This window comes from Nothoprocta perdicaria, unplaced genomic scaffold (assembly GCF_003342845.1).
Source record: "Nothoprocta perdicaria isolate Ctin4 unplaced genomic scaffold, notPer1 scaffold_262, whole genome shotgun sequence".
In the NCBI taxonomy this organism is placed as follows: domain Eukaryota; kingdom Metazoa; phylum Chordata; class Aves; order Tinamiformes; family Tinamidae; genus Nothoprocta; species Nothoprocta perdicaria.
In genome coordinates this window covers 136,884-158,079 of record NW_020455491.1, presented here as the reverse complement: position 1 = coordinate 158,079, position 21,196 = coordinate 136,884, and the positions used below count along the sequence as shown (strand labels likewise).

General features: G+C 40.4%; 2 long non-coding RNA genes across 3 annotated transcripts; both read left to right on the top strand.

The window, feature by feature from the left end:
* Nucleotides 1–5,836: 5,836 nt before the first annotated feature.
* On the top strand, nt 5,837–7,617 carry LOC112948472. The gene is made up of 2 exons (XR_003249628.1): nt 5,837–5,998; nt 7,497–7,617. It is a non-coding gene; the product is annotated as an uncharacterized LOC112948472 (long non-coding RNA).
* A 4,519-nt stretch (nt 7,618–12,136) lies between these two features.
* LOC112948486 lies at nt 12,137–20,747 on the top strand. Of its 2 annotated transcripts, XR_003249636.1 has the most exons (5): nt 12,137–12,199; nt 14,515–14,623; nt 18,404–18,482; nt 18,977–19,103; nt 19,206–20,747. It is a non-coding gene; the product is annotated as an uncharacterized LOC112948486 (long non-coding RNA). The 2 variants fall into 2 exon arrangements; XR_003249637.1 differs by lacking the exon at nt 18,977–19,103.
* Nucleotides 20,748–21,196: the final 449 nt, after the last annotated feature.

Sequence of the window (21,196 nt, the reverse complement as noted above, 5' to 3'; positions counted from 1 at the left end):
GGCCACACTGTTGAAGACTTTGCATATGTGACCGAAAATTGTCTTGGCCCTTCAGTAGCCACACTGAATCAAACCATCTGCCTCCTTCAGCTGCTGGATGAGAAAAATCTCTACTTGACTGCTAAGAAACTCTGCCAAATAAATTAATACTTCTGAGCAAATGCTTTGTAGACAATATGTCACTAGTGCAAGCAATTCTGCAATACGTGGTAAATACTGCAAAGTGTTGTAGATATAATCTGCTGGCCCAAAGGTAATTGAAGGTAACAGAAATTTTCACATTGTCKGGCGTATCCTTTGGATTGTGTCCATGATTCTCACAAAACTGCAGTTTTGTTTCCAGCTACTTGGATGCCCTCAGATTAGGGAGGTCATATATATCAAGTCTTCCTCCTGGCCAGTCAGATGATGGTTTCATAGACATCACCTGAACGTACTGTTTTGAGATGCACTTGCTCAAAGTCAGAAATCCTGGGATCTCAGCAGGCCTGGTAGGTGGCTGAATGTGGAGTGGAAGAGCCGTAGAGATGTAAGGGGCCTGGCAGCCCCAGCAGCCTGTTGGGGCAGGTTGCTGCACATCTGCCTTTATCTGCTTGCAGGAGGCCAGGACCGAGGAGCCCTGGCTCCTGAGCTGTAAGGCTCCCAGCTCCTCTGAGATTTCCAAGTCCCTCGCTCCATAAAGTGCAGCCAAGTGAAATTTTATTTAGAAACTTATCAAAATTGCTTGATAATTTTTCCAGCCTTCTAGATTTCCTTCTTTGCCTTCCAAATCAGAATGAAAACAAACTTTGGAATATTAAAGTCATTCTTGTGCCAGAGTTGCAGATCTTCATCCAATGCTACTTCTAAATTTGTGTCACAATAGGGTTTGTGACTGAGCCGTGTCATGTTGCATCAGGCTGTGTAAATGACAGCCTGACATTATATGTGCTCATCATAATGCTTTAGGTATATGTATATGTATATGTATATGTATATGTATATGTATATGTATATGTATATGTATATGTATATGTATATGTATATAAAGGATTTCAAAGTTCTGTCAGTAGTTATTTGATAAAATATATATTTACTAAAACTCAGGATTAGTAGTAGGGACCAGTCAGTGAATTTAATGTCCATCTACCCAGTATTTCTGTGAAACTTGTGGGAGCTGAAATCTGATGGTGATCGGTCTTATTTTAATTTTAATTTATTTATTCAGAGGCTATTATGCACGTTCCATGCAAACTACTTCCTAAAGATGTCTGAGCTGACAGATGCTGTCAGCTTTGCATTGGGCCTCTCTGACATAATGGCTGATGAAATTGGCTGCTAAGGAGGTTCTCATTAGCTCTGACCATAAGTTTGTCTCAACGTGGCAAGGAGGCAGCATCATTTGAAAGGGAGGAAGGCGTCGCAAGGCCTGCGGAGCTGCGCGAACGTGTCCAGGTGCTGCGCGGGAACCAACCCGCCCACCATGTGTTTGGTGCCTGAGCAGAGCCGCACACTGCAGCGCCAGACGCGTGCTTGGAGACTGAGGCATCCCGAGTAATGCAGAAAGATCCTGGGCCCCACCCAGGGATTGCYGGGAGATACCTTGTGGCCTCTGTCATTTCTGAGGGTGGACAGGATGATCCTTCCAGCATTAAAGCAAATTATAAGAATCTCAGCTTCCTGCTACTGATCAAAGTCATGCTCTCCACTTAGGAGCATGCTCTGGATTTCCACTTAGTGGCAGCCGTCCATCTCTTGCTCCAGATGAGATCCCAGGTGTGGCAGGACAGTTTATACATCAAGTGGACTCTGGGAGACCCCTTCTTGAGGATTTGTGCTGTTTTGGGCTCATACCGTTCATAGTTAATTGCACAATTGCATTTTAAACCCCCTGCTGTAAGGGAGACGGAGCCGTCACTAAAGACTCTTGCTTGTTTTTCTACTATGTGGAATAACAAAAAAGACTAATCTTAAAACTGCTCTTAATGAGTATAACCAAAATATTAACAGTAGTAAACAAGAATACATTTGCTCATAACTTGTCATATCAGTGTAATAAATTAAGCCAGAAACACATTAACATTTGACAGCTTAAACAATGCAGGAAAAAATACAAACCTCACAGGGACTATGTGAAGCATGTTGGCAGTTTAACAGACATTTTGAGATGTAGATACATATATCAACCTTTCTGAATTTAGTCTTGATAACTCCTTTTCCTCTGTGTGCCAAAACACTGCCGTGTGAAGACTAATGAGTTCCAGATTTGTTTATCTTTGGTGGCTAAGGCAGATTCATGAGCCCCTTGAACCTATTTTACAGTGGTCATGTGATATCAGCATGCAACACCAGAGGCAGAAATGTCTCTTTTACGCTGATGGATATACAGCGTGTTAAAAGATCTTACAGGAAAGATGTGCGTGGCCATCTGATACAAGGGACCATGTCAAATCTGTTTTGGATGATCTGTACAAGTGAATTGTCCTGCCTGTTAAGTTTCATATGGGTCTTATGTTTATGTTCAGAGGTGTAATAACAAATGCTAGGAATAAATCTCATGCACAAAATACGGATTATTGTGTCTAACAGCAAGACTTCATGATGTGTTTTTAACAGATTTGGTATGGATGGATGATTGCTTTTTTAAACTTCCTTTTTTTTTTTTTTTTTTAAGGTTGTGTAAACTCTCAAATAAACATTGTAGCCAAGAAAGTCTGTGCCTCTGGTCCACCTAAGTGAAACTTCCTTTTCTTTTTATTTCCTTTATTAGATCTCTTCTTTATTTGCCTCTGCAGGATTTTGCTTTTCCCTCATGGTTTTATGATGTTAAAGTGTTTGCATTTGTTAACAGTTGCTGCTGTTTTYGAAAGGTGGGTGGGGGGATTATGAATATATATCTTAACCAAACAACTTACAGMATTTTGTGTAGACTTTAGTGAAAACAGCGTAGCAGTTTCCTGCTGGATGGTCTGTCTAACAGTTTCGTTGTGGATTAGTCTTTGCTCTGTTTTGAAGGGTAAGGTTTGGATCTGTCATTCCCACATACAGGTTTCAGCTTTGTTTCTCCTTAGTAGCACAAAGCTGGTGCAAAGGCACTTAAAATAGCTTCAAGCAAAGACCACTGTATGAGACTGCTGGGCACTGTATTGGATCTGCCTTTCCTGCCTGCAGATGCAAGAGGTCTGACAAGGAAAAGGGGGACAGTCAAGCCATGCAGCTAGTGGTAGCTGTAGCATTAAGCAGCTCTGAGCATTTTTTGCCTTCAGTTTTCTTGTACCCTTTTCCTGGTTACAGTCCAAAAATGTAAAATTGCATTAAATATAAAATTGTTGTACATATATACATAACCTTGTGGGACTTTTGTTTTTTCTCTTACAGGAGGTGGACTTGGCCTAGCTACACCATTAGACAGAGTAATTCCTTGTTCATGAGAGCCTCTGCTCTGCATCCTCCAGTCTTCATAGTGCTCAATTCAGGGAAGGGAGAAGATGTGAAGGAGGAAGAAGAGTATGGAGATAATTTGTTAGGAAAGTAATGTGTTAGTATTATTTATTGGGATATTAGTAAGGAAACATAACTAGATATATGAATATTTAATAAGCTGGGTGAAAGCTGGATTCTGTTTCTAGGAATTGGCCTTTGTTAACTGTTTCTAATAGAGGTTAATGAAATGAAGCCAAGGTCACGATTTATTCCGTAATAATGAAAGGTAACTGATCACCTTTTTTTTTTTTTTTTTGGGTAAATTACTAGGAATTTTGAGAACTAGACATATCCGCCTAAGTCTTAGAAATAATTACATTGTCCAGCTTTTGTTTTTTTGCTGTTTATGGATGTCTTCATTGTTTACTATATTATCCTCATGATAGAACCCAATTTAGACTGAAAKCCCTGGGTCCTAAGCATTGTATAAATACAGAGAAAAGCTTCTGGCCTTAAAAACTTACAATCTATACAGATATGGCAGTGGGTAAAAGGGAGATGAACAACTGAGTTGGTGAGAAGGGGAAGTCACAGACAGGAATTCTCCTGCCCAGGTAAMTCCAAGCCTCAACTCATCCACAGGGTGAACCACTTTTGACCTCTGTGTTTCTGGGCTGCAAAAACAACTTTTTATTTCTCATTTTCTGAACAAAAAAAAGTAAAAATCAAAAAGAGAAGCTAAAGAAAAAAGGCATCTTTAGAAAACAGTAGTCCATTCCTGTACCATGAGCAAGGACTGTTTTTGCTTCAGTAGAAGCCAGACCTCCTCATAACATACCTTGTAACCTGTTAATTATAATTTCCTTCTCTAACACTTGGATCACACTACTAAATATTTTTAAATATCTATATATGTGTTTTTTAAGCTGCTGGGTTTGGGTTACACCTTTTCCATATGCCCAACCCACACAATCCCATCAACACTTTCACACACCAGTCAAACACTCTATATTTGTGTGAAACTCACTRAAGGAAAAAAATTCTTATTACTACTACTACTAATACAAATTCATTTCTCACAACTATTAGTATTTTCCTGAATGCCACTGAATGAATTTAGTGCATTTGAATACCTGACTTTTGTTGCATTGATTCGGTGCAGATTTCTGTTATATTTACTTTTACTGTCATCTCATCACCTCATGGTTTGTATTTTCCTTTTTATTCAACAAAGCTCCCTTTACAAAAGTTAATCAGTTTCTGTATGAGCAATTCCCTAATACATTTTATGTTCTGTTGTTACTGGGAATGATGTTCTGAAAGTTGATACACATTGCAACAGCAGGTGTTAAGACAGGCAAGTAGGGAACAAAAGCTCTTACTGCATGAAAAAAGTCTAATAATAGACAATTTGTTCACCTGGCACTGGCTGCATTAGCATTTGAGATGAGCTCATTGTTATTTGGCAGTCAGATTTCTGCTGGTCACAAGGACAAAAATATAGAAAATCCAAGTTGCGGAAATAAAAGTTTGCTAATATTAGCATGACATTAAAAGGTACATGACAGGATTAGAAAGGTCACAGGGCAAGCTGATGAGCTKAAAATAGCGAAACACTTCTGTAACCGGAAAAGCGATCAATAAAGACAGTCGTGTATATTCTTCCAACATAATTACATATTAAACATTTTCAGTGACTCTGCAACTGTGCAAGCTGTTCAGAGTAGGTTTGCACTCAGAAGTGTAGTTCAGGCTTTTTCCAAGCTCTTTGAAAACAGACCCATTAGTTAGGGAAGCTCACCRTGAAAAGCAAAGTTAAGCAATCTGGTCAAAACTGAATCATCARTCCCTAAAGGCAGTTGTGCAGCAGCCCAGTGGGCCTGCAGAAGCTTCATGGCAATGCTGAGAACACGGTAACATCCCACTTGAGGCTTTGGCACAAGGAGCCTCAGGGTTTGTGTCCGGAGCCTAAACAGTCAATGTGAGGGAAAGAAAGAGCCCACTGCCTGGAAGCACTTGGATCAGCCTCCTGTCTGCTGGACCTGCCTTATGCATTTGTGAAGCAGCATTGTGGAGGAAGGGAGGGTCCTACAGGAGAGGAGGAGGCTGTGGTTCCCACCAAACCTCCAAAAAGAAGAGTGGAATCAGTGGTCGAATTAAAAAGTGCAACGCCACAGGTAAGTGTTACTAAATCTYCTTCAACTTAGCATTTTTTTTTATATGCTCACCTGGAACAAACTTTATATGCTCACCCAGCACAGACAGTGAAATAAGACATCTTCAGTCATGAGGCCTGTTTTCATGTCCTCATCTTACAAAACTGAGGAAGAAACTACATCAGTTAGATTGCTAATTAACAATTCTGTGATTTTGTAGAGCAAAAATTGGAATTTTTTTTTGGTCAGCTTTCTTTGATCTCTTTTGCAGGAATGGAATGGAGAACAACAGGACCCTGTTCCTATTTACTTCTCTGAGAGGTGCGCACAGTTTGCCTTGATCTCTGGGTGATTAAGGATGAAGAGATCACAAATGCCTTTGGATCTATTTCCCTCACCTACAATGTCAAGATAAACCTTATGACAGAAGGTCACAACTGGTGAGCTCCCTCTTGTGTTCTGTTGTACTAAAGCTTAGTGTTTGTCAGGCTGATTTTCCAATTCAGTTGTTAATCAAAAGTCTCAGCAGCCCAAGTGGATGAGCGCCTTTTCTGGGAAGTAGTCGTCTGCCAGTCCTTACCATTGTCATGTGTCAAAGGACCTCAGCTACCACAGCTCTGACTGTCAATGCACATTTTGAGCCAAAAGCACTATCCATTTAATCATAAACAAGAAAGGGTTGATGCTTGTACTGCAGTTAGGCAGGGCTTATTTCACTTCTGTGCTATTCATCGGCCTTGGATTCACTATTGCAAGCACTTGTGACAAAGTGAAGCCCGTCAAGAAAGAAGTCAAAATATTCTATACCACCRAAAGGAACTACCAAAATTAGAATACTGAATGTTCATGATTTTAACAAATTGTTTATGAGTAGACAGTGTTCTAAAAACAACTTAGATACTTAGAGCATCTCACTTTGAATGCTGAATGTGCTGGAGAAGCTCCTTAGCTCCTAGCATTCAGCTGACAAATGCTTGACCACATTSAAGCAATACAGATGTCCAGACACTGACTTGAGTCTCATAAATGGCCCTGTTACCAACAGAATCATTCCCTCCAGCAAAGGCTTCTTTTTCACCCTTCCACTCTGCTATCTTTTGGTTCACCCTGAATCTACCTTAAAATAATACATTCTAATTGTCTTCTTTTTTTTTTTTTATTCTATCTTTGAACCTTTATATTGGAATTGTTTCAGTCCAATAATGCTTTCAGTCTTGTTCTCAGTATGTAGAAGTGCATTCCCATTAATCAAAGGAAAACCTGAGTAAAGTGGTACAATCCACATTCTCATTTTGGAAAATTAAAAGGCAGTATCAGTATTAAAAGGCAGTTCTGCTAAATGTTTTCTGATGGAGGGAAAATTGGGACACACTGCATTGTCCAGTGACTTTGCCAAAAATATGACACTAAGAGATAGAATAAATGAGTGTATAAATAGTAATTGTTCTGAAAGACATAGTCGTAAATCACAAAGTGAGATGCAGGATGTTTCTTTCATGTTGATATTTGAAATGTGATCTGCCTTGAATTGAAAGAAAATCAGATTTTCCGTTTTGGTGTCATTAAAATGGTATAGAAAGTGGAACCCCAATTTCCCTGAAGCAATATCCTGCACAAAATATGAAGCTCTGCAGTAAATATGAGACCCAAGTTTTTCAAAGAGGAGGGATTTGTTAAAGAGTGCAGACCAGCAATTTGTTGCAGGAAGAGGTTATTAATCATATAACACTAAGGGTTAGCAAAGTTCTGGCCTCGAATCAACGATGCACTATAACAAATTGAATYGCTCCAATAAGAACAGATAAGGCGCTCTGTGAAGTTCTGCAGCAGATCTAGAAAGAGCTTTTCCTTCACAAAACAGCTAGCGTTATAATGAAAAATAATCCTGTTTGTTRTGACCACTTGTCTGCAGAATTTGGCCTCTCATGCTGTCTGTAGATTTTCTTCACAGGGCTCATCTATCCTGCTGTATGGTGGAGAAAACACCTGCTGAAGCATGAAGAATTTATGGGTTAGTTAAACATGGGACATTACCAAAAAGAGTTTTCTTCCCAACAGGTAGGTTCTGGTGGGTCTGTCTAACTCTGTTTCATTTACTAGACCAGATACGGGATTCTAAGAGAAATTTTGTAGCCTAGGTTTATGAAAGAGGCCAAGATGGAYGCAGTCACTCACACTAGATGCAACATTTGTTGAAATGATCATTTATCTTTAAGATCCTGCCCAGGCCCCTTATCCTGCACGTTTTTTGTTGTTATTTTTTCCAACAGAATTTCTAAGCTTCTCCCTTGAATGTCAAGATCACCTTCCTCTGTGTTCTCAGTATTTCTCTATTTCCTCCTCTTTTTTTGGAGGGTCTCTACTAGACCAGTTTCTGACTTGCCTGTAAGCAATGATGCAGAGGTTGGCATAACTACCTATAATTTGCTATAATTGCCTTTGAAAGTAGATCCATGGTAAGATGTGGAAACAAAGACCGGTCAATTATGTAGCTATGAGATCTTGTTTTATTTGCTTTGGTTTCACAGTCAGCTTGTTTGTCGCTCTCACTTATGCTGTGCTTCAGATCAAACGAGCTCCTCTATGCTGCCTGCTTGTAGAGCTTACAGAAAAGGGCCAGCCTAGGGAAGAGGCCCGGGGCCCTGCAAAAAAAGCATCAGTACTTCAAAGACCCCAGAAAAATCTTGGATGCAGCACAGATAGAAGAGTAACTCGAGTGTCCTGTGAGGCTCTAAAGTATTTGCCTGAGCCATGCAATATTTATTCCTGTGTCCTTCCCTTATGCAGCAATTTCAGTAGGACTTAGAGGAAGCAAAAAGGCTTTGACTGTCCCATAGGGCTGAGAAGTAGTCCTGCTATGAAAATGAGGAGTTGATGAAGGTCCCTGTGAAGGCCTCTGCTCACAGGGTTTGCCAAAGAAAGCAGCACTGGAAAGGCAGGAGAGAAGAGGCTGGCAGTCCTTGCAGGGCTGGGGTGAGGGAGCGTAACCAGAGTCTGGTACCATCACATGTTTTAATATAGCTGAGAGGAAAGCCTCAAATGTTCCTGGGCAAAAACATATGCCATGCAATGCCAGGCTGCCTGGAAGCTACATAGAGATCATTGTATTTCTTGTRTTTCTGTAAATTAGAAGAGATACATTTGTTGTTGTTATTCACTTTCAAGTTTTAGAAATACATTATTTTAGAGCAAGAGATTTTTACATGATTGTATTACTGGTACCTAAACCCAAGCACARTCATTAGAGATGTCCAGACAGCTTTGGTATTTGTCCACTATTGATGCATCTTCGGAATTAATAAGTCATTCCCATCCAATACAGCAATTGCCTCAGCTGCAGCTGAGAAGCTAATCTGGTTGCCAGACTGACCGATGAAAGGCTAAGGTTTCTAAAACTTGATCATAGGTGTTGAAGCAGTTGGTAATTTGAAGGTTAAATGGATATTTTTCTTCAGTGTAGCCTGCAGGTCAGCCATTACCTGGTAATATGTAGGTAATAAATAATCACTAACAATGTCAGCTCCCTGCTATTTACTCTTTCATATGATATTCTGAGTCTATTTGTACCACAGGAAAAAGTATCAGCTTAGAAAGAAAAACAAAAAGCCACAGTTGGATCTTCTTCCCRTGAAGCGTATAGAACTGCACGTGCAATTAGTGTTTTGGGCAGTTACTGAACACCTGCGAGTCTGCATGCAATTCACCTCTGCAGGTGAGAGAATCTTTATGCAGTCTTGGTATATCTCAGTCTGCACTACTGCCTCGGCTCCTAGCTAAGGATCATTGTCCAGCTAAGATTTTGGCTCTAGTGGCAGTTAAGTCATTTTATGAGAGCAAATAATTGGACGTGATTGCCTTGTTTCTCACTCTTCTGTATTTCCTTTAGTTTAGCCACTTGACTAAAACCGATTAAAAGGTATTTTTCAGAAGACTGATGCAATAAATATCATGCTATATCTGCACTAAATGAAGAATTTTCTCCCCATTATTAATCGAGCTCCTAGGTTGGACAGATAGTTTGTATTAATAAAATATACACTAATATCAAAACATTTTTCAAGCCAAATCTATTAATTACTTTTTCTATTATCTGCCTAGCTCTATGCATGAATAAATGAAAAGAAGCAGAGAGGACAGAGACATGACATGTTCTGTTATGTAAATCACCCTGTTCATCCCAGACGGTCTTATGGAGCAGTGCTAATTTATGACAGGTCACCAAATAGTTATTAATAAGTTATTAAATTGATATAAAATTAATTCAGTAATATTTCTTGAATTAACAGTGTCCAGATTCTAGTTCATGACTGAATCAGACTGTTTATTTTTATAGAAAGGGCCCAAAATCATCATCAATTTCAAACTCCTTGCTCAGAAAATTATGTTTCCTGTCCCCTAGTAGTCCTTCCTTAGTTACTGGGAAGGACTCAGCAGTCCTCTGCTTTGATGACAGACACAGCTGGAGTTACGTGGCACATTTACATTGTGCAGTCCCACTGCAATTGTAAGAGGTATCACGGATATCCAAGTTTGCTTGTGGTCTTTCCTGCTTCAAAATTTGACTCACTCCATGTCCATTGAGCTTTTGGGGACATAAATGCTTATTTGGAATGTGTGCTAATGTCATGGGCACATGGTAAAGGTGCATATAATTATTAACACACGTGTCTCCACATATGTTCACATTGTGTTTTAGACCCAATCCTACCTTTMTGATGGGCAAGTGGACCACGAGTATCACTCTTGCAAGTTTCCTGCCCAGCCTTGCACAAGAAGAGCTGAAATGTTCCAGGATGTGTTACAGTATTGTGGGTTGTCTTTACTGGTGTCCTCTTGGCCAGCTGCAGAGATACACAAAACATTCCAGGTTTATCCCACACCGTAGCCTGGTTTTCCGAGGTATGATAAAGATTTGCCTAGTTTATCAATTATCTAAACTGATTTTTAAAGTACAGAAATAGCATTTTTCCACTCATTTCCCTGAGAGTTTGCTACAGCTGAATACCTCTCCGTGTCAGAAGGGAGGTAACAGGGCCCCTTCCCCATCCCATTCTTTATCTGACAGACAGCACTTCCAGAACATGTTCCCCCCATAGCCTCAAATGCCTTCCCACTTGCTCCTCATTACATTAGTGGGTGGCCATGGACTTCCTACTCTGCTCGCCTTGGTTGGAGTTTTGCATTGAGCTTTCAATTAGTAGCATTTGAAGCAGTTATTTTGGCAGCTCTTTTCCCTCTAGAAATCCAGCTCCCTTCATAGAATCATAGAATCATAGAATGCCGAAGGTTGGAAGGGACCTCAGAGGTCATCGAGTCCAACCCCCCTGCTCACGCAGGGTCACCTAGAGCACGTGGCACAGGGCTGCATCCAAGCGGGTTGTGCTTACTGTGTGCTTTTTTTTTTCCCCTAAATAAAAGATGTTATTAGTACTTCAGGAGTTGTCAGGGGATCCACTCTGTTGTGTCTAAGGGTGAGAGAAAAAACTTGCCTGTCACTATAATAATCCCACTTCCTATGTCCATCAAATGAAGCTCATGGATTGCAGGTTGTTGCTGGAAGATCTGTCTTTGCAGATTTCTGTGCCAATTTCTGCGCCAAATCAAAAAACTGGGAATTCAATGAGAGACTAGTAGCTTAAGACTTCAATTCAAGTACGGGGAATATTTTGGTGACAAATTCAAAAATGTATGAACACTGGGTGAGCTCTCGCATGCACAACTTTGAGCCATTTGAAGTTTGCCAGGGCTCATGTCTTTCATTAGTCAAGGATATTTACTTCATTTTCCATCTTTTTTTTTCTTTTTTTCCCCTTTTATTGCCTCAGCTTTGCTCCCTTCAAGAAATAAAAAAATTGCAAGGAGGTGATTTTACCTTAAAAAGTGTATGGCAGGTTATTTAGCTCCAATGCTGTTCTGGTTCTCGGTGTAGCCTGAAACCCAGCAGCTACTGATCCCCAATCCAACCTATTTTTCCTTGCGAAGTTAACTCTTTGTATGTCAAGGGAATTACCTCTTCTCTATGAAGGTCCTAACAGACCGATATGTGAGTTCAGTGCACAGCAACCACAGAGCTACACCGAGGTTCTGACTGAGCACACACAGTGAATACAGCCCTGGTTTCTCCTTACAGAAGTTCAGCTCTTTTTTTTTTCTTTTTTTCACTCTACAGAACTCTGATTAACATCTTCATTATTACAAACTCTTACTGTACATGGATTCTTTTTTGAGAGTGGTTTAGCTGTGGACTATTGGTGTTCTGTTACTGATACAGGAATATTACCATTGCTGGTGTTATTCATAGAAGTGCAGAACTTTTGTTCTGGCCCTGGACCTTTTAATTTTTGCTTCCTCTTTTTTAAGGATTAAATATGTTTTCTAGTTTTGCTTTATTTTTTTTTAACCGTGAATACATGCATTTTATTGTTTAAAGTTCTTGGCAACATATCTAAAACTTGTGTCAATATTTTTGCAAACCAAAATTCTGTTGATAAGAATAGTCACAGGGAGCTGGGTTTGGCACTCAGGAAAATATTTGTGTGCAGGAATTTTGTTCTCCATTTCAGATGCATCTCAGAAATATTTTGGCGAAGTTAAAATAGCTTAAAGGTGACTAAAGAGATCCCGAAGAACTATGGGCTTTGGTGAGTGCATCTGTATCTCTCCAACCTGTAAGAAACGACTGACACTGATTTGAAGGTGTTGCACTGCCTGCATCGCAGTGCAGCAATGGTGGTGACGGGGTTACTTGAGTTAAAAGAGCCTCGCTGGAGAGGGGAGAGCTGCCAACAGCCCATTTTGTGGGCACCCGCTGGCTCTGAAACCTGTCTGCAGCCCCAGTGGTGTGAAACAGCCCGATATTACTGACCCTTCCAGGCATGATGTAAAAAACCATCTGTATGCACCAGCTTTGGAGGAGGCCTGATGGCAYGGGATTTGGAGTTGAGTGGAATGGGGTATACTCTGCCACTTGATTTATTGGCTGGCCAGATTAATGTGCTTTGTTGTGCAGGAGGATCATTACATGGCCAGGTGTTTATTCCAATTGGACTGTGAATGTAGCTAATTGCCAGGACTTTCATTCACCTAGAGCTTATGAATAACCTTTTTATGAAATCAAAACAAAAACTTAATCTAAATTTACAAAAGAACATCAAACCCCTTGAACAACATCCCTTCTTCAGCTTGTGATTGGAAGCCACAAAGTGGCGCAAAGGACAAGGATGTTTGTCTTCAAAGTTCTGTGGTCTCTGATGAGTACAGGAGAGCTACTCTGTCCTTGAGGATGGAAGAAGGGAAACCTTTGAAAASAGGCTTTACGTAAAGTTTTACCCCTAGATGAAAAGGAGAATCTCTTGCAAGCCTGAAGACTCGCTTTTACCCTCCCATCCTGTGGGCTCACCACTCATGGTGCTGCAGGCCAGCAGTGTAAGTGAGCGCTGGTGTTAGTAGGAGGGAATGGTAGAGGCCACACACAATCCTTCTGTAGCTCAGGTCTGGCTCTGCCAAAGGGCCCTGGGAGGCTCATATATCTTATTTTTATTTATGCTCTTGCTAATAAGAAAATGTAAATAGCTGCTGGGGTTGTCCCTGCCTGGTTGCTGCAAGCCTGGTGCACTTCTGTTTTGTCCAGCTGGGCTCCCGGAGCAGGCAGGGGCTCAGTGACTGCGCTGCCAGCCCCAGGAGCTCCCTTCCCCTTCCTCTGCCAGCGCTTCCCATGGAGGAGAGGACAGCAGAGCAATTAGCTAATTGCTTTTGGATAATCCYTCCTGGCAGGGAGGGCCAAAGCAGAGCCGGGGAGCAGCTGGAGCGATGGGGTCACTCCTTGGGTTTTGCCTCCCATCCAGTACCTCTCGCATTAGGGCAAGCCGTGCATTACCCAATGGACTGGAATGCTGGGGCCCCAGTTCTTGTCATCCTCTCTTCCACCATCTYGTCTGTGTGGCCTTAAAATTCAGCATCTCCTCCACCCTCTGTGTGCTCAGGAGATCAACCCAGTGGGACCGGGGCCATTTCTGAGTTTGATGCTTAGCACAAGACGACTTTGCRTCAGCTGGAGTGATCACAAGATAAACCATGAGCTTGGGAACRTGTTTGGCCATCCAAGTCAAACTTGTCGTAGCAGGACTTACACAGCTGCTTCTGTTTTAATAACACTTGTTTTATGTTATAGGTAGCGCTGTGTTTTCCACGTTGCTGGCCTGATGCTTAAATGTTGGAAAGCTGCTGAGCCAGAGCACGTCTGAGGGATATGTCCTACCCAGTCTTTTAGGAAGCAATAACTTTCCTCCAGCTTTTTAACAATGAGGCAATAAATTATTACCCCACCATACAATTTAATTGCACAGTTAAATTTACAAAGCTTTTAGTTTTCCCTGCTAAATACTCCGTTTTTTCATCTAATCTCTGTAGGCCATTGTTACGTTCTCAGAGAACCGTATTGGTTTCATTTCTGCTAAATGTATCACTAAATCACAGTAGGAAAAAAAACCCTGACACACTTCCCTAGAAATTTCACTGCAGCCTGTGCTTCTAACCTTGTGGCTTTGCGTTCAATAGGTCAGCAGAGATCCTATTTGTCATTACTGTTTAATTACCATGGAACCTCTAATCCAGGCCACAAATTCCTCGCTGCCCATACTTCTTTTTACTTCAGAATGCGTATCTAATAGCAACCAAGGACTTTTCCTATTTTCTCACTTGGAATCTGTTTTGGGAGCTTGGAATTGCTATCTAACTGAATCAGTAACATCTGTGACTGCGGGGCAGCTTGAGTGGGAATAGTTAGAGGGTTAGACAGATTTCCTGCATTTTAAGGCTCTTTTCCTCTGAAGAGACTGCTTTGGGACAATTCAATTGCATTTAATGCTGCTTCTTCCCCCCCTCCTCCTTTCTTTTTTTTTAAACTCACTCTTTTTTCCCCTTCTTTTCTTCCCCCACCAATTTGTTTGGGTTTAAGAAGTAAAAGTGATTTTGAGGAACCATGCCAGCATTTTGAGAAGTTTCAGTTTCAAATACATGAAAAGAAAAGGCTGAAGGGATTCCTAGAACTGTATTGCAGCTTGCAGGTATGGCTTTGATTTTCCTTTTGGCAGGCTTTTGCCATTCACTCTTTCATTGCCCTTCCAAGAAACACTGCTGGGTGCCTAAAGACCAGTCTGCTTTTTACACTTGGCAAGAGAAGATAAACAGCGTCAGTTAGTGCTTTGAAAGATTAAAAGCAACATTTACTCCTCACAAACTTCCTTTACTCCTTTCAAACTTCCTCAAGTTAATTTAAAATCCATTTTAAAGAATGCTTAACTATTAATACTGGTCTTAAGAAAAAAAAATTTTAAGAAAGTATATATTGTGCCTGCTATTTGAACCAAATAAGAGGTGGATTAAAATAAGAGCAATTCTTTAAAGCACATTAAAGAGTCTTCTCTCTCTTTTGGAAGGACTACCCTGTGCCTCAGTGACTGGTCTCTTTATGATATCTCTGCAAAAGTTCTGGCAAGAAATGATCATACTTGGAGAGCAAATTCTAATTTTTCCAGAAAGTTTTGTCTCTCCCTTTGTCCACCTCTTTTTTGGTGTTTCCTGACCTCATTGCTAGCTAAGCAAAGAACAGAAACGTCCCTTCCCTGGCTTGTGGGGCTGCTGCTAAATTCTCATACAATTAATGAGGATTTTGACTTTTGAGGCAAAACCATGAGGGCATTTTTAAAGGCTTGCATCACTTAGTCAACATTTCTCCCACACCTGCATGCTTCAGGCAATCAGGTGTTTAAAATTACAGACACAGAGCTTTGCCCCTTCTACTCCTGCAAGTGCTTTGCTTAACAASGGTGTCCTGGGGATGTTTTGTCTGTTTGTCTGTGCGATTTTTTTTCCCCCGCACTAATTAGCGTGAGGGGAAAGGGGAATCTGAGAGCACTRTGTTAACAGAAGGGATCACGTACTTTGGTTTGTATTAATTTTGAAATGACAAGACACAGGTGCATTTTTATGAGTGTAGAAAATATGTTAGCATTTTAGGTTTTTTTTTTTTTTTTAAAAAAAAAAGATCTAGTCCTTGTGCTATGGATTGATTTTACTTTAGTGGGAGTGTATCAGAAAAAAATCTCTCAAGTAAAGGAAGCTCCTGATGAAGCGAAGAGCTACATGATGTGAAAGGACTGATTATGTTTATATTACATGTTCCGTGAAAAAAAACAAGCCCCCTAGCTAGTAGTGAGAGAAGGATCAGTGGATTTGAGGAAACAACTGACTTGGTGTCTTAATTCTAAAGGAAATGAGTCTTTTGTAGATGAGAGACTTTCTGATCTAGTTAAGTGAAAGGCATGCAACTAAGAAAATAAGTTTTTCCTATAATGTTAGAGAATAAAGAGAATCAGAAGAAGTAGGGGTTGAAAACTGAAAAGCAGATTTGCACTTAGTTTTGGTTTTACCTTCAAGCATTCCCTAGCTGATGCACAAGGCCAGCTCGTTCCCCTAGTTTATCGTGCATGGCATTCTTAAGAAAAGAGCACTTGGAAGATTGACAGTGAATGAAATCTTTGCATGTGATGGCCACACTTCTATGGATGGACTGTAAAATGTCCTGGCATCCGTGGCCCACCTGGTGAGGGCCTTGGTTGCCCTTTCATACCCACTGCACAGTAARTAGCATCTGAAGATGAGGGAGATTATAGAAGGTCTGCTGTGGGAAGATGCAAGTGCAGGGACTTTGGCATGGCAATACTGAACTTTGAATACAGATCTGAACGCATTCTTGAGTCCAGAGTGGCTTTTGGTCCTCTTTTATGGAGCTGAGTTTGCAGAAACTTTTATAAAGTGTGAAAATTTGAACCTTGTGCCRCTGCTGCTTTGTACCCCATGGGACACGTTCCTGCCTTGGGGATGGGCTGGCCCACTGCACTCGCTGGGACACTTTTACTCGGTCTGCGTGGTAGGGATGTCTCAGGAATGCAAAGCCCTTCYCTAGAGTCCCTTACCACAAGGGCAGGCAGGGCCTGTGGCCAGTGCCAACTTTCTCTGTGCTTCTGTGGCTGTGTAAAGGGCAAAGGGGTATAAGGACCTTGGCAGTAAACAGCAAAAAATGAGCTTGGGCTGTTCCCTTGCCTGGCACTACAGGATTACATGGTCTTCGTGGTCATTTATAGGCACAACAGCAGGTATGAATGGCCTSGAGTCAATTTTTGTCATAACTAGTTTTGATCAGGCTGTGGTAATTGTACGGGGTTACAGAGGTTTCCAAACTGCTCTAAGGAATCAAAATCTTCAAATAAACTGCGGTGGCATTTTTATGTATACGTACTGTAAATCTTCACAGATTATTGCTCTCCTGAAACATATATCCTTGAGAACTTTGGTGCATATGCCAGTCATTCAGTCATTCCTGGGCGGCTGTATTGCTCAGGAAATAAAGCTGATTGATTAACTGCAACTGCACATACTTCACACCACAGCAGTAGGTAGGGAGTATGCTTAGGGTTGTATTAGCAACGAAAGTGACCCGTTTTGCAAAAGCACATCATTGTGGAAGTTGATCAGAAATGCAATACAGGATTGTTTTAATGGCTTTTTGGGGAATATTAAGATTTATTTTTGTGAAGACTTACTCAGCATGTTGCACAAACTCCTTTTACTGCACTAATAAGTCAATGTRTTACCAAATGTTTAGCCATTATAATTACAGCCACATGTTGTTCTTTTTACAAATAGGTCTGACTTAATTGCATCATTTTTCAGCAGGATTTATGTGGTCCTGTTTAATCTAAAATTAGTACATGCGCAAATGAAGTGCAAACTATTTTCCATCACTGAACTGTGAAATGTTCTCCAGAATAGAGATATACCAACATGTTCCTAAGAAGATGCAATAAGCAATAAAGCAACTTTGTAATTTGTGTGTATGTATATCTATAGAATTCTGTAAATGTCAAAAAGAAATTCAGCAAATTTAAGTACAAAATGAACAAGAGAGTCAGTTAAATGAACTAAATCACGTGATCTTTTTTGATCATCATGTCTTCATGTTGTTGGCTTTGGGCATTTATTAAATATAGTAAGAGCTAATGCATTTTTTATATTCCATCAGTCTATCACATGTAAATGCATCAAATTTGTAAGATGCTCTATAGGCCAAGATCATGCTGATTCTTGTCACTTTGTCAATTCTAAGTCACTGTGACTAATATTTCATGTTACCTGTGTAGGTTTGAGAGCATAAAGGCCTACACAGGGCAAAGTATAAGAATCTGGGCTAGCTTAACCTAGTCCATATGAAAAAGTTTCCATATATTCATTTTGATTTGAAAACTGAAATTCTAAGGCAGAACTGAAATTCAGAAATTGAAATTCAAATACATGCCTGAATCCCAATTAGACCCAGAAGTTTAATGGTGGAGAATGATGAAATTCTGGTCCTATTTGTATCTAATGGGAGGAAGGTGCTTTGATTTCAGTAGAACCAAGTTCTTGCCACTCAGAAGGAGGAGTTGTACTGGTTTCTGTAATGAATTCTGCTGAGTTTTAGTTGGTAAGCCGGAAAGCCAGGGAAGGTTCCCATAATGCTTAAATRAAAGTGCTAAGGTTTGTCTCTAATCATAGGAGTTTCTCTGTTGAACACAACATTTTTTTGCTGGTGTCATATTGATGAAAGCATGCAATCAAATGTAAACAAATGCATCTTCTTGAAAGCTTTTTTGTATGTGTGTGTGATATATGACAAGGGTAGAAGGCAGGAGAAAGGCTCTACTGGTGAAAGATATGTGAATGCAAACAACAGCCTTTGCTTTAAGTTCAATGTTCCTGAATTGTATGGCTTGAAAGTTTTTTTTTTTTTTTTCTATGCATCAAAGTGCTGAAATTTCAAAGACTTCAAGTAGGACCTGAGGGACCTGTATGCTGTGGTTTTAGCCAGGAGAAATACGTGGCACTGTGGGTATGAATGGGTTAACATCCTTACAAACAGTCTCTTGCAGGTCACTGCCATTTCTCTGTATTTCAGCATGTCACCACAGTAATTCACACCACCGAAACCTTCAGGCTATATCTGGTAACATTCCCTTCYTCGTGCTGTAAATAGAAGCTGCAGCTGAGCTCTCTTGAACAGTGCTGGTCCTGGGTGAGCGGTCCTTTTGTGCACAAGCTACCCACTTGTTCCTTAGTGGGGTTAAAGTGGTGTTTATGGTGTGTAAAATCCCAAAGCTACGTGATCTGATAAAATCAATGATGATCAACTGGATCATCATTGCTGGCAGTCCCTTAATCCACRTGCTTTGAGATGACAGTGAAGATGCTTCCCAAACAAGGCCCATATTTTCTGCAGTGGTGCAGGCCTGCAGTGTTGTCAGTGTTGTGTCAACCAGTGTTGTGTGCAAGATCAGGCTGGACAGTCTCTGTTATCTTCTCCCCCTTACTGTGCTATCTAGGTCAAAATATTTGTGCATGTTGTTAACTTCTGCCCTTCCTAAGAATGCTTGTTGTATAAAATTAAGTCAAATGTCCTCACCAAGGGATTTGCCACCATTTGTAAATCGTGAGCTGAATATTTACCAGGTACTTCTCATCTATACTTTCCAAACATACTTTTATGAGAATCACTTCATAAATGTAAAGCATGATAAAGAAGCGTTCATAATTTATAAAATGTCTTTGCAGAAGAAGGCACTACTGAATGTAGGGGAGGACTTACCAGCAGACACATGGCACTGTGCTTGTGACACGGCCCTTCGGTGAGTCACGTGTGGAATGCAGGTCTTTCCTGTGCAGAGGAGGTTTGGACCACTTTGGCCCCACATGAATATTGTATGAGCCTTGCACAGAGGAGAAGATTGTCCTTCAGCACACAGCCTGCATCTTCTGAAATCATGGTGCTGCTAAGTGAAGAAGAGAGACGATGCATGCTCCGCGATCTGCATGCAAGCTATTTATTCCTACATTCTGGAATTTTGGTTATTTTCGTGAGCAAATTAGCATTTCCATAACTCTATATCTGTTTTGAACAACCTCAGTAAACAACTTCAGATTCCTCCTGTGTTGCTGTAGAGCATTGTTCTTCTTCAGCATGTTCCTCTCCATATAAAGTGACCTTAATCTGTCTGAATGCCAGGGGAGCAATCACCATCTGTTGAACACTTGTCAAATGAACTAGTGACCTGCACTGATGTAATACCCTGCAACACCTGTGAACCGCTCAGCCATAGCCACCCGGCCACTGAGTGACACGGAGCAAGAAGCATCCACAACAGCTTGAAAGAAACTGGGTCGCTTTTTTGTATACTTAAAAAAAAAAAAAAAAAGAAGCAAAATTCCTTCTGATAGCTGTGAAGGTGGAAGTAATTTCAAGCCTTTATTAAGCAGACTCTGAACTGTTAATTCACAGAAATGAATACTGAAATACTAGTCTGTTACCCATTCAGTACTTTTACCACATGAAAGAGGGCACCTGGGCTCAGAGGACTGATGCACTGCTCGGTTTTCTCGAGTTGGATATTCTGGTATTTCTGATGCGTCTTGAATATGTAGAAGCAGGAAAACTTGTCTCAGTGAATAAAAGCAACAGCATTGAAAGGAGACAGATGGTGTATGTTACTGAAAATGAACTACAGTTTGTTGTTCCCAAAGAGAGAGGTCCCTGCAAGGTAGAAGTGGTTTTAAATGAGCCGTTGACATAGAAAGTTGGAAAGCTCACGCCTCAGGTAAGTGATCGTTCTAATGGGAGCCTAACTCTGCAGTGACACCAAGATTTTTTAGACCTGGTCCTTCTCCCGAATGTGCAGTTACAGATTGAAGCACTGCAGAAGCTGGAAGTCAGTACTGGGAAATCYTTAGTCAGGAAGGCTCAGCTTCTGTGAATTCAAGCGAAGATGCTGCAGAGATCTGCTTACACTCTTGCTTTGAACACTGGCAGTAGCTTTTGCACTGGTATTTGCTAATGCCTTTTTTGTTTTTATTTCTCATTTTAAAGTTGTCCCTTACAAAAAGGAGTTATTTCAACTTTATAAGAGGACTGTAAATTAGTCTTGAGCTTGCTGTGCTCTGCACTGCGCAATACTGAGGCCTTCCTTTTGTCTCTGAAACCACTTCACTTAAATGGAGATAAATTTTGGGAAGGGACTGAAAGACTTGCTCTTCTGAAGTGCTGTTCATTTACAGAAAGCTTTTTAGTAAGCTAACTCATTGCTTCCAAAGTAATTACCAGCATTAAAATGGTTATTACTTAAGAAGAAATTATGCTTTTCTCACCTGGTTTGTTACATGTTTGAAAATAGCTGTTTTCACACAAGTTTCTGCCAAAAGATTGAATATATCGTCTCAGACTGTGACCAACAACAGTCACTTTAAATGAAAGTGCAAAGATTTTTGTAAGGTACGTTGCATGTTCTTCATAGGGAATTTTTTTCCTAATCCACATTTCTCAGAGGTTGAACCATGAGAGTTCATAAACCTTACMGAAATCTTGTTTGATTTCAAGTTTTTTATTATCGTAACTCTACAAGTTTGTTTGCCACATAGTTGTTCATAATTTCTTTTTTCCGATTATAAAAATACAGATTAAAGGACAGTTACAGTTTTGATGTTGAAGGTACAAGATTGCAGAAAAGTTAAGGATTCTTTGAATTTTGCATTTAAATATATATATATATAAT